Here is a 16,022-nt window from a genome sequence, read left to right on the forward strand (position 1 = left end):
GCCCCGGCCCTGCAAATGCAGCAATCGTCACGCCACCATCTTCTGTCGAGAACACCATACCAAAATTCAATGTACCAGCAAGGTACCTTAGAATTCGTTTGACAGCAACCAGATGAGACTGTCGAGGAGCATGCATGTATTGGGTAACCTTTTTGACGCTGAAGGCAATATCCAGTCGTGTGTGGAACACATAAAGCAAACTCCCAACAATACTGCGATAGTCATGAGCATCAGCCACAAGCTCACCATCTTCTCATTGAAGTTTGGAAGTTGTGACCATGGGTGTTGGCATAGGAGTGGCTTTTAACATATTGGACTTCTCCGATAACTCAAGCACGAATTTCTTCTGAGACAGAGCGAGACCCTCACTGCTTCGTTTAACTTCAATGCCTAGAAAATATGTAAGCTTCCCTAGATCCTTCAATGAAAACATGGGACTTAACAACTGAACCAATTAATCAACTTCAGAATTGGAGTGCCCTGTGATGATTATGTCATCAAAGTAAACTAGAAAATATGTGTAGCATTCACCTTTTTTTTATAAACAACGAAACATCAGCTGTAGATTTTTTAAATCCAATATGCAGCAGATTGTCACGGAGTTTAGCATGCCAGCTCCTGCGTGTTTGGCGCAAGCCATACAACATATTTTTCAAGCGACACATCTTGGATCAATCAGGAGCAGTCTGTTTGAAGCCAAGAGGCTACTGCATGTAGACAACCTCGTGAAGATCGCCATTAAAAAACGCGTTGTTAACATCCACCTGCACCTGTCGTAACACCAATTGATTGTTACTTCCAGTGAAAGTATAACATTCAACATTGAAAATTTAACCACCAAACTGAACGTGTCTCTGAAGTCGTACTCGGGAATTTGTGAATACCCTTCCGCAACCAAAAGCGCCTTGAGTCTATGAATCGAACCATCAGGGTACTTTTTGATCTTAATAGCCATTTACAACCAACTACTTCCCTTCCTTCAGGCAGTGATGTGAGCTCAAAAATGTTGTTTCATTTAAGAGCGTTGTACTTTTCATATACAAATTCTTCCCACTGTGGCACTTGTAATGCTACTGGGAACTTCATCAACAACACAAATGGTGTACACTTTAGTTTTAAACACACCACATTTGATGCGTGTCAACATAGAATGAGTATTAGTATTAATCACTCTATTTGCAGTAGAACCCTCAACACTCTCATTATCAATTTCTTAATGTGTCGAACCACCATTATCTCCCAAGGGTTCCATATTACCGATGTCATCATTTACAGGCGATGCAGTGCTGATAGGAGTTGCCTCAATCTCATCATTTATAAGAGCAGCCTCGACCTCATCAGTCATAGGAGAAGCATTGGGTGAAGGAACATGATCTGATGGACCTTGAGTATACAGCTGAGATGGAGCACCATGGGATGAGGCAAGACCATCAACAGAACAAGGAACTTAAAAACTTGAAACATCAGTCATGAGTTGGAGTGATCGAGACTGTTGTGTTTTAGCAGCTTGTTGAGAAACAACGTAAAGCATATAAACCAGAAGCTTCTTTTATTATTTCATGCACTAGTGTACTTGATTATACAGATGATTACACAACCTTTTATAGCACCTGCTGGTGCACAACTATCTTGCAGAGATAAGTAGGTTAGGCTTAACTGACATCCTAACCACCTAACAACTCTTCAACAGCCATCTAACTGTGCAACTAACAGTGCACACGTTGGATCTGCTTCATTCAGCACACATGGGATCAACTTCACATGTGATCAACTTCATTCCCAATACAGCTGAACAAGGCCCCTTGACAGCATGATCTGCAAAAGGAAAGAAATTTTTGTTAAACACTACATGTCTGGAAATGTAAACATGTCCATCACTTAGCCCTTGTGTTTTGTGTTGTATTCTAGGAAGGTGCACAACTGGGATCCAAGCTCGAGTTTGTGCTTTAAAAACGGTATGAGATGAGGGAAACACCTACACCCGAACACTCTTAATTCACCATAGTTAGGAGCTTTACCAAAGAGCCTCTTAAATGGAGACTTATCTTGTAAGACCTTTGTAGGCAATCTGTTAACGACATGAACAGTAGTTTGAACAGCATACGACCAAAATCTGATGGGCATAGACGCCTAAGCAAGCAATACAAGGGCCATCTCAACCACGTGTTGATGTTTGCGTTCAACTACTTCGTTTTATTCGAATTTATGTGGACATGTAAGGCGATGAATAATACCTTGCTTTCTTAACTCATCAGTCAAAGGTTGAAACTCTACTCCCCAATCGGTCTAAAGAGCCTTAATAAAGCTACCAAACTAAGTAGCAACGATTTTCTGAAACAAACAAAATGTTCTAACCGCTTTAGCTTTTGTTTTCATAAGGTATAACCATGTGAACCGAGTGGCAACATCAACAAAAGAAACATAAAAACAAAATCCGTTTGAAGAGACATGAGAAGGTCCCATAAATCAGAATAGATAAGTTGAAATGGAGTTGTGTACACAGTGTTGGATCGAGGAAAAGGCAACTTGTGACTTTACCAAAATGGCAAGCAATACAATTATTATTCACATCATTAATAGGTTTTACACCAAGTGCAAATCTTTGTAAACGTATCATAGGCTGGTTGACCTAACCGCTTGTGCCAAATTTCAGATGCCTCTGAAGAAGCCATAGCAACGAGGACTACAACTGAGCCACGTGTACTCTGAGGTTTATTAGTCTTGAACATGTCCTCGCAGAAAAACAACTTTGGTGACTTCATCTCGAACATAACACGTCTTTGCATGAAATTCCAGATAAACTTGATTATCCCTAGCAAGTTAGATACAGAAAACAATTTCTTAGTTATCAATAGAACATGCAGAAGATCACTTAGTGAGAGAGTACACGAAGAAACTGACAACTCAGTCGCACCAACCATATTAATAGGTAAAGAAATGTTGGGAAATAAACGAGAACGAGTAATTTTCCTATAATCAGATTAGTGAGAATGCGAAATAAAAGTGGAAAAATAATACCCGAAATTGATAACGGAGTTCAGCCAATTTTGCTTACGTCTCCGGACTGCTGTAGATCTTTTACTAAGAGAGAAAATTTACAGGTGTTTACAAAACACTCACTACTCACAAGGAAGCTCTCTAGTATTGGGAGAAAGAAATGATTTATGATTTTGGGATGGTTTTAAAGCTAAATGAGCGAGGGTATTTATAGTTGAAGCTTAAGGACTTAATCTTGTAAATACCCTAAAGTCTAGGGATTAATTGTGATTATCCCATTATCATTTTTAACAAACATCTACCAAACTTTAAAACTATTTTTCAAAGAAACATTTACAAAACTTTGAAAACCATTTTAAAAAAATATTTACCAAACTTTGAAAATCATTTTTTCGAAGTTGGTTGCCAAACTTTGAACTTAACAATACTTTCAACAATCTCCCACTTGAAGACTGATTTTAATCTATCTTCACACCTCGATCAATGTAGCAGCATTTCTGGTCCTGTTATTCTAGCATGCAAACTGAAGTTGAACACAACTTCAGTTTGTCAGTGGTCACCGTCTTTGTCAACATGTTTGCCGGATTTTGAGCTCCACTAATCTTTTCAAGCTTCAAAATCTCATCTTCTAGAAGAGACCGGATAAAATGATATCTCAATTGTATGTGTTTTGTCCTGGAATGAAAAGACGGATTCTTTGCTAGATGAATAACACTTTGACTGTCGCAATACAAGACATTGTTTTCTTGTTTCTTGCCTAACTCTTCCAATAAACTTTGGAGCCAGACCATCTCTTTGCTGGCTTCCGTAACAGCGACATATTCTACTTCAGTTGTGGAGAGAGCAACTATCTTCTGTAGTTGAGAAACTCAACTCACTGCATTACCTCCTAGAGTATAGACATACTCTGTAGTGCTCCTTCTGATGTCAACATTTCCGGCTAAGTCAGCATCTACATAGCCTGTCAGTATCGTATCTCTACCTTTGAAACAAAGTGCTTTGTTTGTGGAACCTCGCAGATATCTGAGGATCCATTTGACTGCTTCTCAGTGTACCTTGCCCGGATTATTCATGTACCAGCTAACAACTCCCACTGCATGAGCAATATCTGGTCTAGTACAAACCATGGCATACATCAGACTTCCAATTGCTGAGGCATACGACACCTTCACCATGTGTGCACGTTCTTCCTCCGTCTTTGGTGATTGATCTTTGAAGAGTCTAAAATGAACACCTAAAGGTGTACTTACTGGTTTAGAATCTTGCATGTTGAACCTGGAGAGTACTTTGTTGATGTACTCAGCCTGCGATAACATCAAAGTCCCCGACTTTTTGTCTCTCTTGATCCTTATCCCAAGAATCTGCTTTGCAGCGCCCAGATCTTTCATAGCAATCTGCTTCAACAATTTTTGCTTCAAGTTTATAATCTCTTGCATGTCTGAGCATGTAACGAGCATGTCATCAACATACAACAATAAAATAATGAAGCTGTTGTCGAACCTCTTGATGTAGCAACAATGATCTGCTTGGCATCTGGTAAAACCACTACTACTCATGAAGTTATCGAACTTCTTGTACCACTTTCTAGGAGCTTGTTTTAAACCATACAAGCTCTTCTTCAACCTGCATACCAGGTTTTTCTTGTCTGCCTCTATAAAGCCTTCTGGCTGCCTCATATAGATTTCTTCCTCCAAATCACCATGAAAGAAAGTTGTCTTTACATCTAACTACTCAAGATGTAGATTTTCTGCAGCTATAATTTTCAACACCAGTCTGATTGGAGACAGTTTTACGACTGGAGAGAAATTTTCATTATAGTCAATACCTTCCTTTTACTGAAAACCTTTGACAACCAATCTTGCTTTGTCGCGTTTGCTCCCATCATGCTCTTCTTTGATCCTGTAAATCCACTTGTTGTGGAGCGCTTTCTTGCCTGGAGGTAATTCAGATAATTCCCACGTCTGATTTGACATAAGCGAGTTCATCTCATCTTTCATGGAAGACTCACACTTGACTGAATTCTCCACATGCATTGCTTCATCATAGCACTCTGGTTCATCATTGTAAGTCAGCAACAAGTAGTGCAAAGAAGGCGAATAACGCTGGGTTGGTTAGGAATTATAGAGGAGCATCTTAGTTCCGGTGTGTTTGGTTCTTCTTGAACTGCTTTAGGACTGATCTGAACAACATTTCCAGAAATCTCCTCGTACTCAGCAAATTCCTTTGTTTCAGCTTTGGTATTGGAGCTACTTTATTCTACTGTTGATATGTCTTTGTACATCACATTCTCATTGAAAATGACATTTCTGCTTCTGATGATCTTCCAATTTTCATAGTCCCAAAACCGGTAGCCGAACTCATCACCGCCATAACCAATAAAGGCACATTTATTGGACTTAGCATCAAGTTTACTTCTTTCAGCAGAGTTTATGTGTACATAAGAAATACAACCAAACACTCTTAAGTGTGAAATGTTTATTTCTTTCTTGCTCCAAAATTCATATGGTATTCCACCATCCAAGGGAACTGAGGGCCCACGGTTGATCAGGTAAGCTGTAGTGTTGATAGCTTCAGCCCATAGCATTTTGGGCAAGCTGGCATGTATCCTCATGCTTCTAGCACGTTCATTAAGAGTTCTGTTCATTCGCTCTGCTACGTCATTCTGCTGCGGTGTCATGGGAACTGTTGTCTCCATCTTGATCCCATTGTTTGCATAGAAATCTCTGAATCTCCTATTTTTGTACTCTCCTCCATTGTCAGACCTCAACCGCTTGACTTTCAGACCAGTCTCATTTTCCACCATGGCCTTTCATTTTCTGAAGGTATCAAAGACTTCTGATTTCTTCTTCAGAAAATAAACCCACACCTTCCTTGTTGAATCATCGATGAAGGTGACATAATATAGTGAGCCTGCAAGAGATGGAACTGGAGATGGTCCCCATACATCAGTATGAACCAACTCTAACTTTTCTGCCTTGGGTATCTTACCAATCTTTGCAAAGCTGAATTTCTTTTGTTTGCCAAAGATGCAATCCTCGCATAGTCCGGCATCTACATTCCTTAGATCCAGCAACTTCCCTTTTGACAAAAGTGTCTTCATCCCTTTCCCGCTCATATAACCAAGCCTTTGGTGCCATAGGTTTGATTTTCCATCAGCATCTGCTGCAACAATGATATTCTCTAAATTTGATGTTACATAGAGAGTACCAGTCTTCTTACCACGAGCAATGACTAGTGCTCCTTTGGTAATCTTCCATTCACAGCCTGAAAAGGTTGTGCTATATCCTTCTCCATCAAGCTGTCCTATAGAAATCAAATTTCTTTTTAGGCTAGGAATATGTCTCACTCCCTTCAGCGTCCAGGTGGTCTGGTTTGGCAACTTTAATCGGATGTCTCCTTTTCCGATGATCTTCAAGGTTTCATCATCAGCTAGATGAACCCTCCCAAAATCACCACTGACATAGTTCTCCATGATTTCTTGGCATGGAGTGGAGTGGAAAGATGCCCCTGAATCCAAGATTCATGATTCATTCGGACTGTTGACACTTAGAATCATGGCATCACCTGTCTCCTCTGCCATGTTGGCAGATTCCTGTGCGCCGGTATTTTTCTTCAGTGCTCGGCAATCTCTTTTAAGGTGACCATTCTGCCGCAATTATAACAGGTAAAATCTTTCTTTCCCGTTCTTGATTTTCCCCTTCTGGATTTAGATCTGCCACGATTTGAATTTCTTTCTAAAGTTCTCCCTCTGGACTCCGTGTGAAAGGCTAAGGAGGTTGATGTTTCATCCTATTCTCTCCGTCGAATTTCTTCGCTCAGTACCAGATCCCGAACATCGTCAAATTTTAATTTGCTATTTCCTGACGAGCTGCTGATTGTTGTAACAGTACCATTCCAACTGTCTGGTAGAGATGGTAAGAGAATTAAAGCTCGAACTTCATCATCGAATTCAATCTCCACGGAACTCAATTGGGTTGTGATTGTGTTGAGTTCATTTAGGTGTTGAGCCACTGATGCCCCTTCTACCATCCGCAAATTGAATAATCGCCTCATCAAATGAATTTTGTTTGAGGCCGATGGCTTCTCATACATACTGGAGAGAGTCTCCATAAGACCCGTCGTGGTCTTTTCCTTTGCTATATTGAAAGCAACATTGCGGGATAACGTCAGTCGGATAACTCCGAGGGCTTATTTATCGAGAAGGGCACAGTCTTCATTCTTCATGCTCTCTGGTTGTTTTCCTAAAAGAGGCTGATATAGATTTTTCTGGTACAGAAAATCTTCAATCTGCATCTTCCAAAAGCCAAAGTCCACACCATCGAACTTCTCAATTTTCACCTTCCCTTCGTCTGCAGCCATCGCTCCCACTCGAATCTGGCTTCGTTTGGATCGTTTCTGAGAATTCTTGCAAACCACCGTGTATTAGAACACCTCCGTCGATAAATTCGTATCGCTGACAAAATTTTACTAATCATGAAATTCACTATTCATGTGAATAGTAATAAATAGTAACCTCGCAAAAAATTGACAAAATTCACAACCAAAAGCTCTGATACCAGTTGTTGGGAAATAAACGAGAACGAGTAATTTCCCTATAATAAGATTAGTGAGAATGCGAAATAAAAGCGGAAAAATAATACCTGAAATTGATAACAGAGTTCAGCCAATTTTGCTTACGTATCCGGACTGTTGCAGATCTTTTACTAAGAGAGAAAATTTACATGTATTTACAAAACACTCAGTACTCACAAGAAAGCTCTCTAGTATTGGGAGAAAAAATGATTTGTGATTTTGGGATGGATTTAAAGCTAAATGAGCTAGGGTATTTATAGTTGAAGTTTAAGGACTTAATCTTGTAAATACCCTAAAGTCTAGGGATTAATTATGATTATCCTATTATCATTTTTCAAAAAACATCTACCAAACTTTGAAATACTATTTTTCAAAGAAACATTTACCAAACTTTGAAAACCATTTTCAAAAAAATATTTACCAAACTTTGAAAATCATTTTTTCAATGTTGGTTGCCAAACTTTGAACTTAACAATACTTTCAACAAGAAACCTCATTTTCTAGCATTAACTTACCAGGATTGCTACACCCGGTGTGACGAGTGAGATAACATGATGTGTCACCCCGGAATCAACCACCATTGATCTTGCCCGGAAGTTGACCAGCGTCATAATTTTTAAATAAAGAATTATTTTTTTCTCATATAAGTAAGCTATAAACACAGAATAGGGAAGAAGTCATAAATATTCAAAATTTTGTAATTTACATTTGATTTGATGATAACTATGAAATCAATAAAACAAAAAAAAAGTGGGGGTTTTGAATAATCAAGCAACTACATAAATAAAATAAAATTAAAGTAAAGGCAATAAAAATAAGAAAAACAAATTGTAGATAATTAATTAAGATGAGAGATAACATCTAGCTTTTCTTTACTCCAATTTGTCTCTATCACTGAAATAGATTTAATTTGAATATCTGTTGGTTACAGTCTATAAGGTCCAACCCTTGTAACTTTCCCTTCTCTCTGGTAAACTAATTTCCAAAGTCAATCCTTGAAATTTAACCCTTGTTTGGATTAACTTCGAATATCGATATTAATGCCAATGTTGGTTTAGGAACTATAAAGCCTACACTTGGATTATGGTGTCTCATTGAGAATCGAACCCTTGTCTACTGAAAATCAAGGAAGAATCTCAAGATGTGAAGCGATTTTGCAATTCTCGTGAGATCGAATCGAGTCGTAGCTCAACTATCAGCTAAGAAACATTTTAGCCAAGTATGATAGAATTCATACTTGGGGTGTGGAAGAGAAAAAAGATGAAGAAGAAAATAATTTTATTGAAAGCAATTAAAACAAATAAAAAGTCAAAATCAATTCTATACTGAATTCTGAACATATCTCAAGCTTCATCCCTAGAGGGTATTTATATCTTTAAGATAACCTAATAAATATAAAATACTAACTCATAGGAAAAATTAGAACACTTACTTCCTAATTAATAGTAAACTAAAAAATCATAATAATAAGTAACTGAAATCCTAATTGAAGTTCTAAGCGAACTAAAATCCTAATTAAATAAATAATAAAATCTAAGATGTTTGAATTTAGTTATTACTTTTAATTCTTAAATTGTTGTGGTTCGCCTTGCTTTTCTCCTTTGATCATGCTGACTGGATTATTTAATTAGGTTTGTGCCTGGAATGGTTTTCTAATCAGAGTTGGAGACAACTTCTCCCAAAAAATAGGAAAATATGTTTAATTTTCCTTTTAATTGTTGTTTCTTGGAAAATAGTCTTGCACAGATTCGAACATAAATAACCCAAATTAGCATTATAAAAGGAGGTAATACAGATTAATTAATAACAAAATATTAACCAAATAAAACACTTATCAGTAGTAACCGCATGAGCTTGAGACTGATCCGTAACTCGAGTGTTATCACGAGATTGATTAGTGTAACAACAACAAGTACTCCCACCAATCTTTCATCTAACAATGTATCAAAGAAAATAAAAAAAGCCAATGATCATATCAATTATCGGAAACAAGGTAATGATTAAGTAAATAGGCTTAACTAGTAAGAATTTTTAGTGAAAGCCGAGATATCAAGTTATCCATTAATTTCAATGCAACAAGACTCAATACCTCACAAGGATTTACTCAATATCGCTCAAAGTATTTAGGTAAAAGAAATCACTCAAAGCTAGGATTAATAAAGACATTACCATAGGCTTTTAAGAAAATCAAGTCTACACCACTAGAATGAACAAGATGCATATAATCAAAGGGTTTTTAACAAGTTTGTAACGGGGCTTAGGTTAAGGTGGGGAAAAATTAGGTTTGAATGTCAAGTCAAGAGATGCAAAAATACGTATGTTCAAACCACGAATTCAATTGAATAAACAAACTCATAAAAGCATAACCTAGCAATCATCTTGCTTTTTTCTTCCTCCATTTTCTTTTTCGAACCAAATTTTTTTTCGTATTCCTCTTCTTTCTTCTCTTGAATTTTCATTCTTGGAAAAATATCGTCTCTCTCTTAATATTTGTGACAAAAAATGGGGAAAATGAAAGGTCTCAAGTTTTATAATATGGTGAAAAAAAGAGAAAGGGATAAAGGCACAAAATTGTTCACTAATGGATAAAAATAAATGGGTAGGCAATTTTGGGTAGAGAAGTGGGTTAATCCTAAGTGCCTTAATAATCTTAAAGCATTAAGTTCAACATGTGGTCTCAATATTCATTTAATCATAAGTTCTAGAATGTCGACATTAATCCGATGCACTCAATCAAACAAATGAGCAAGAATAATAAGGTATGATCGTTTAGGCTCTAATCTCACAAGAAGGGGTAATGTGTATCGAGTCAAGAAGCATATCAACTAACGGATTCATGGAACATCAAGCAAAAAAATTTAAGGAAAAATACTAATCATGTCGTTTTTACTATCATGTACCCTAAATCTGATAAAAGTGTGATCATAAACTAGAAGGTACTCAATGAAATAAAGAAAGATTCAAGATTAATAATAAGATATTTCATCAAATCAACCAAGGCATATCAATTTCAAGCATATAAACAAGCGAGCAATAATTCGATACAAGTGTTCTCTAATTTCTCTACCCCCTCACTTAAAGTATATTGTCTCGATATGTAAATTTAAAGAATAAGAGAATGAATAGAGATATTCCTCTTATTTATTGACGTCCGCAGCTTAAATAGAATGATAGAAAATCTATTAGAGTACGGATCAATGCTTTTAACTTGATTGAATTTGGAAATTCCTTAGGTACCTAAAAATATAAAGAAAAATAAATAGTAGGAGATGAGGCAGTTTCAATTCAACAGGTGTTGGTGTTACTTGTGTGGAAAGAGGTTGTAATGCTCGAATATGATGCCCTTGTAAAAAATGGAACATGGCGTCTGGTTTCATTACCTCGTGAATAGATGGTTATTGGGTGTAAATGGTTGTTCAGGATTAAGAAGAATGTTGATGGGTTGATTGTAAATTAAAAAATCTCTATTAGTAGCGAAAGGTTTCGTTTAAGACCCTAGTCAAAACTTTCATGATACATTCAGTCCAGTAATCAAGACGCTTACAGTGGAGCTGATAACCCTGTAAAAAGGCTATATTTTGTTTCTTTTTACTTAGGTTATTGTTTGTTTTAAAGCTCATGTAATAGAATTTAGTTTGCATTTAGGCCATGTAGCTGCATTTGGTGGTAAAGTCTTGCTATATCATTTATTTGTTGAAAATCGATGTTACTGAAAGAAAGGTCTTGTTCTTTTGGTGTCGTGCAGGTGAGAAAAGCTCAAAGAGAAGATGTGGTTGTTGTAGCATACTAGAGAAAAACACATCACATCAAAACATAGACAATAGAATATGGAACAAAAAATATAAAATTGCAAAAATATATTTGCCAAGTTGTCCAGCCACACGTGACTCACTACCCCTGCTGAAAGGTTTGGGACCACCTACCACCCTAACCGCCCATTCATGTGAGGATGATGACACCTAGGTTATAAAGGGAATTTAGGGCCCAAAACCATAGAAATATTCACCTCTATAAATATCCAAGGTACCATACATTTAAATCATCTTTGGGAGGTGACCTAAGAGAGAAAGGTGGTTGCTCATTCCTTCATTTCCTTTCACTTATCATCCCTTTTTCGTGGTGTACTTCATAGTTGAGCTTCAAGGGGGTAGCAGTTGTGCCCTTAAGAGAAGCTAGTTTGTTAAGGAGGTGCATGGCGGTGGAGCTAAGTGTCACGACAATAGCTCTTTGGGAGTGTTCTTCTCCTTGTGTATTTATTTTTCTATATTATTTGAGCTTGTACTACACTTGAATGATTTTGGATGAACTTAGCCATGCCACAAACTAACTTATTTGGTGTTGGATTTGTGTTGGATGATTTAATTTTTTGTTAATGGATGGTATGATGTTTTTATGTTTAAATGTTGTTTTGCTCACTGTTTTTACTTTATGCGCTTTAGCATTGTAAGAGCTTTTTTGAGATTGTCGTTTGATATAGTGTAATATGCTTAGTCTTGTAATAATTTTTGAGAGATCATCATTTTCCAATTATAGATAACTAGTATCGAGAGCGCTAGGTTAGATTTACGTGAGCAAGAGAACTAAATCGAGATATGGAGGTTCTAATCCACCTTAGAGATAAGTAGAGCATTTTATTCGGCTAAAAGGGATAACACTTAGTTGATAGGCTAGTACTATAGTTCACGCTGAGAGGTATTGTGTAGCATCAATTTTATCAAGTTCCTTGCTAAAGATAGTTTAGGAGTGTTTTCAGCAAATCCTGTCGGCCAACATACTCATAGGGGCAAAGACCATTCTTAGCACCGAATTGAATTGTCATAGCAAATCAATGCCAATTACCCTTAGAGAAGCTTGATTATGTGAGGTTGTCATTCTTATCTCATTTTCCAAAGTTCCGTTTATTTTACTACTTCAACCTACTTTTGAATTTTACTCAAATTCTTGCCTCAACACACTTTTACAATTTTATTTAAACTTTTTCCACAGTATTTCAACACACTTTATAAACACCATCTACCATAGAATTACTTTCACTTGTTCATACCATTATACTTATATACTTAGATTTAGTTCGTGTCACCTTTTTCTATAGCTTGCTTATGAAATGCCTCTAATCCCTGTGGAGACGAGACTCACTCACTGCTATATTACTTGCATCGATTGTGTATACTTGTATAGAATTACATGCCATAATAGAATACATTTACACATGATCATGTTTTTGGTGTCGTTGTCTTGGATTGACAACTGGTTATTTTTAAAGTTTTGCTGTAGTAAGATTTTTTGTTAGATTTTGTTTTCAGTTTTACTTGTTATTTTTGTTTATTTCTTTTTCAGGTTTTTTTGTTGTATTACCCGAAGGACTGTCGAGGAACCATTTTATCCTCTAGTTCTAGAGATTGAACATTTATTCAATCAGAGATGATGTACTCAGCATGCTAATAGAGCAATGAATAATCAAAACCAACATGTTCAGCAAGTTCAAAATAATATAGCTCCAAATGTTGCGGTAATTAGAGATAAAATGGTTGTACCTCGACCGAGAGATATTTGAGATCACTTAGCTCTTATTCTAGATGATCTCAACCCTGGGATTGTAGCTCCAGAGATCTAGGCAGCCGACTTTGAGCTAGAATCAATCATGTTAAAAATGCTAAATTCGATAGAATAGTTTGGTGGCATGCCTAACGAAGATGTAAGGTAACACATCTATGCTTTTTGGAGGTTTATGACTCATTTAGGCAATAAGGAGTGCATGAGGATGCGCTAAACCTTAGTTTATTCCCATATTCATTGTGTGACCGAACAAGGGCTTGGCTTACTGGAGTTATATCTGGTTCGACGAACACTTATGTTGATTTGTGTAAGAGTTTATTGTTGTATAATCCATCTAACATGAACAATCAGTTAATAATTAACATAGCAAGTTATCATTAAGTTGATGACGTCAATATATGAGTGTTAGGAACAATACAAAAGTTTGCTTTGCAAGTGCACCAACCATGGATTCCATGACTGGACTCAAGTTGTGATTTTCTATAATAGTGTGAATGCACCCACTCGTATTATGTCAGATGCTTCAGCAAATGGTACTTTGCTTGAAAAATCACCTGAAGAGGCCTTTGACATCCTAGACAAGATATCCAACAATGATAATCAATTTCCCTCTTCAAGGATTGGAACTGGAAGGAAGGCACCTGAGATATTTGAGTTAGATGATAAAGATTAAGTGTCTGCCCAACTTTCTTCTATAACAAATATGTTGAAGGACTTGCAGCGTTCCAGTTAGGTGAATGAAGTAAAGATGTCCAGCTCCACATGTTTCTTATCTCGTGGCAATCACTATGAGAGTAAATTCTCGGATAATCAAGAATCTATCAATTATGTGGTAAATTTCAATCGAGACAATAATAACCCTACTCTAACACCTATAACCAAGGATGGCAAAAACATCCTAACTTTTCATGGGGTAATCAAGGGGCAAACAATAACAATGTAGGCAGTTCGAATAGGCAACAATAGAATATTACTGAACTTTCAGGATTTCAATAACAACATATGTCGTGGCAAAATGCCAACAAAGTTTTAGCATCTTCATCAAATGCTAACTTCCTTGAAGACATTCTTCATGATTTTATGGCTTCTACAAAGGCTTTATTGCATGAACACTCGTCAACTATTAAAAACTAAGAAGCGTTGCTACAAAGCCATAGCTCATCTTTGATAGCATTGGAGAACCAAGTGGGCCAATTACTGCAGTATTACATGTTCACCCACAAGGCACTCTCCCAAGTGATACTGAGGTCACTAAGTCTCATGGAAAAGAACAATACAGTACGCTCACACTGAAGAGTGGTACCCAACTTAACCAAGATAATAAGATTAGGGGAAGAAGGTATGTGATTCCTGCCCTAGCATTATACGACAAGAACTTGAAGTGCAAGATGAATTAGTTTTGGAGAAGGATAAAGATGAGAGTTACTCATGGGTTCCATGAGTAAACCTGCTGATGGATGACAAAAATAATTTCATAGCAAAAGTCATTCCCCCACCTGTAGTGGAAGAAGTCAGACCTTCACCACCATTCCCTCAAAGACTGAATAAGTATAATGATGATATCCAATTCAAGAAGTTTGTAGAAATCCTTGATCAATTGTATATCAATGTCCCACTTTTAGAGGACATTGATCAGGTACCTACATATGCCAAGTTTCTCAATAAGAGTGTCATAAATAAGATGAAGGCGGAAAAGTTTGAAATAGTTCCTATAGTGAAATAATATTGTTCTGCACTGAGTAAACTTCCACCGAAGCTAAAAGATCTTGGCATCTTTGTTATTTCATGTTATTTTGCTGATAAATATGTAAGGAAAACCCTATGTGATCTTGGTTCAAGTGTGAATTTGATTCCAAAGCCTATATTCTCAAAGCTTGGAATGGGTAATGCTCGACCGACCACCTTGATCTTACAATTAGCTTATCAATTACATGTCTGTCCCAAGGCCAGAATCTAAGATGCCATAGTTAAAGTGGACAAGTTTATATTTTCAGCTGATTTTCTCATACTCGACTATGAGGTCGACGATAATGCACCCAATATTCTGGGGTGTCATTTTCTAGCCACCAGTCATATTCTTATTGATTGTGAGAATAGAGAGTTCACCATGTGAGTGGCTGATCAGAGTGTAACTATCAATGACTTTAATATACTCAAGTATGTGTATGACTTGGAGGAATGTCAAAGTGTGTTAGATGTGGACTCGATTATCGATGAATATGCTGCAAAGTTTTGCTACAAGAACGTTTTACAACTTGAAAATTATGAAAGAGTCACTGAAGATGAAGGAATTAAGGAGCCCAGGGATTTTTCATCAACGATATAACAGTCTAATTTTCTTCTAACTAGATCAAGTATGTGATTCGAATCTCTTGATTTTAATGAATTTGTTCCCCCCCCCCCCCAAAACCTTTGTTGCAACATGCATCTACCTTGGAACTCAAACTTTTTTCCATCATATTTAAAATATTCTTATCTAGGTAGTGATGATACTTTGCATGTGATAATATCTACTAGTCTTAACCCTGAGCAATAATGTAGTTTGATAAATGTCTTAGCATGGGATAAGAATGCTCTAGGTTGGACTATGGCTGACTTAAAGTGAATAAGCCATGCGATATGCATGCATAAGATGCAGACGAAAGATTTCCACAGTAATTCTTTTGAACCCAAAGAAGACTTAGCCCAGTGATGAAAAAACTGGTGATGAAGGAAATCATTATGTGACTCGAAGTTGGAGTAATCTAACCTATCTCCAATAGTTCATGGGTCAGCTCGATGCAATGTGTGCCTGAGAAAGGAGGCATAATCGTGGTGAGCAATGAAGAGAATGAATTATTGCCTATGAGGATCGTCACGGGTTAGAGGATTTGCATGGACTACCAAAAGCATAACAA

This window comes from Hibiscus syriacus, unplaced genomic scaffold, assembly GCF_006381635.1.
Source record: "Hibiscus syriacus cultivar Baekdansim isolate YM2019G1 unplaced genomic scaffold, ASM638163v2 tig00116959_pilon, whole genome shotgun sequence".
Classification (NCBI taxonomy): domain Eukaryota; kingdom Viridiplantae; phylum Streptophyta; class Magnoliopsida; order Malvales; family Malvaceae; genus Hibiscus; species Hibiscus syriacus.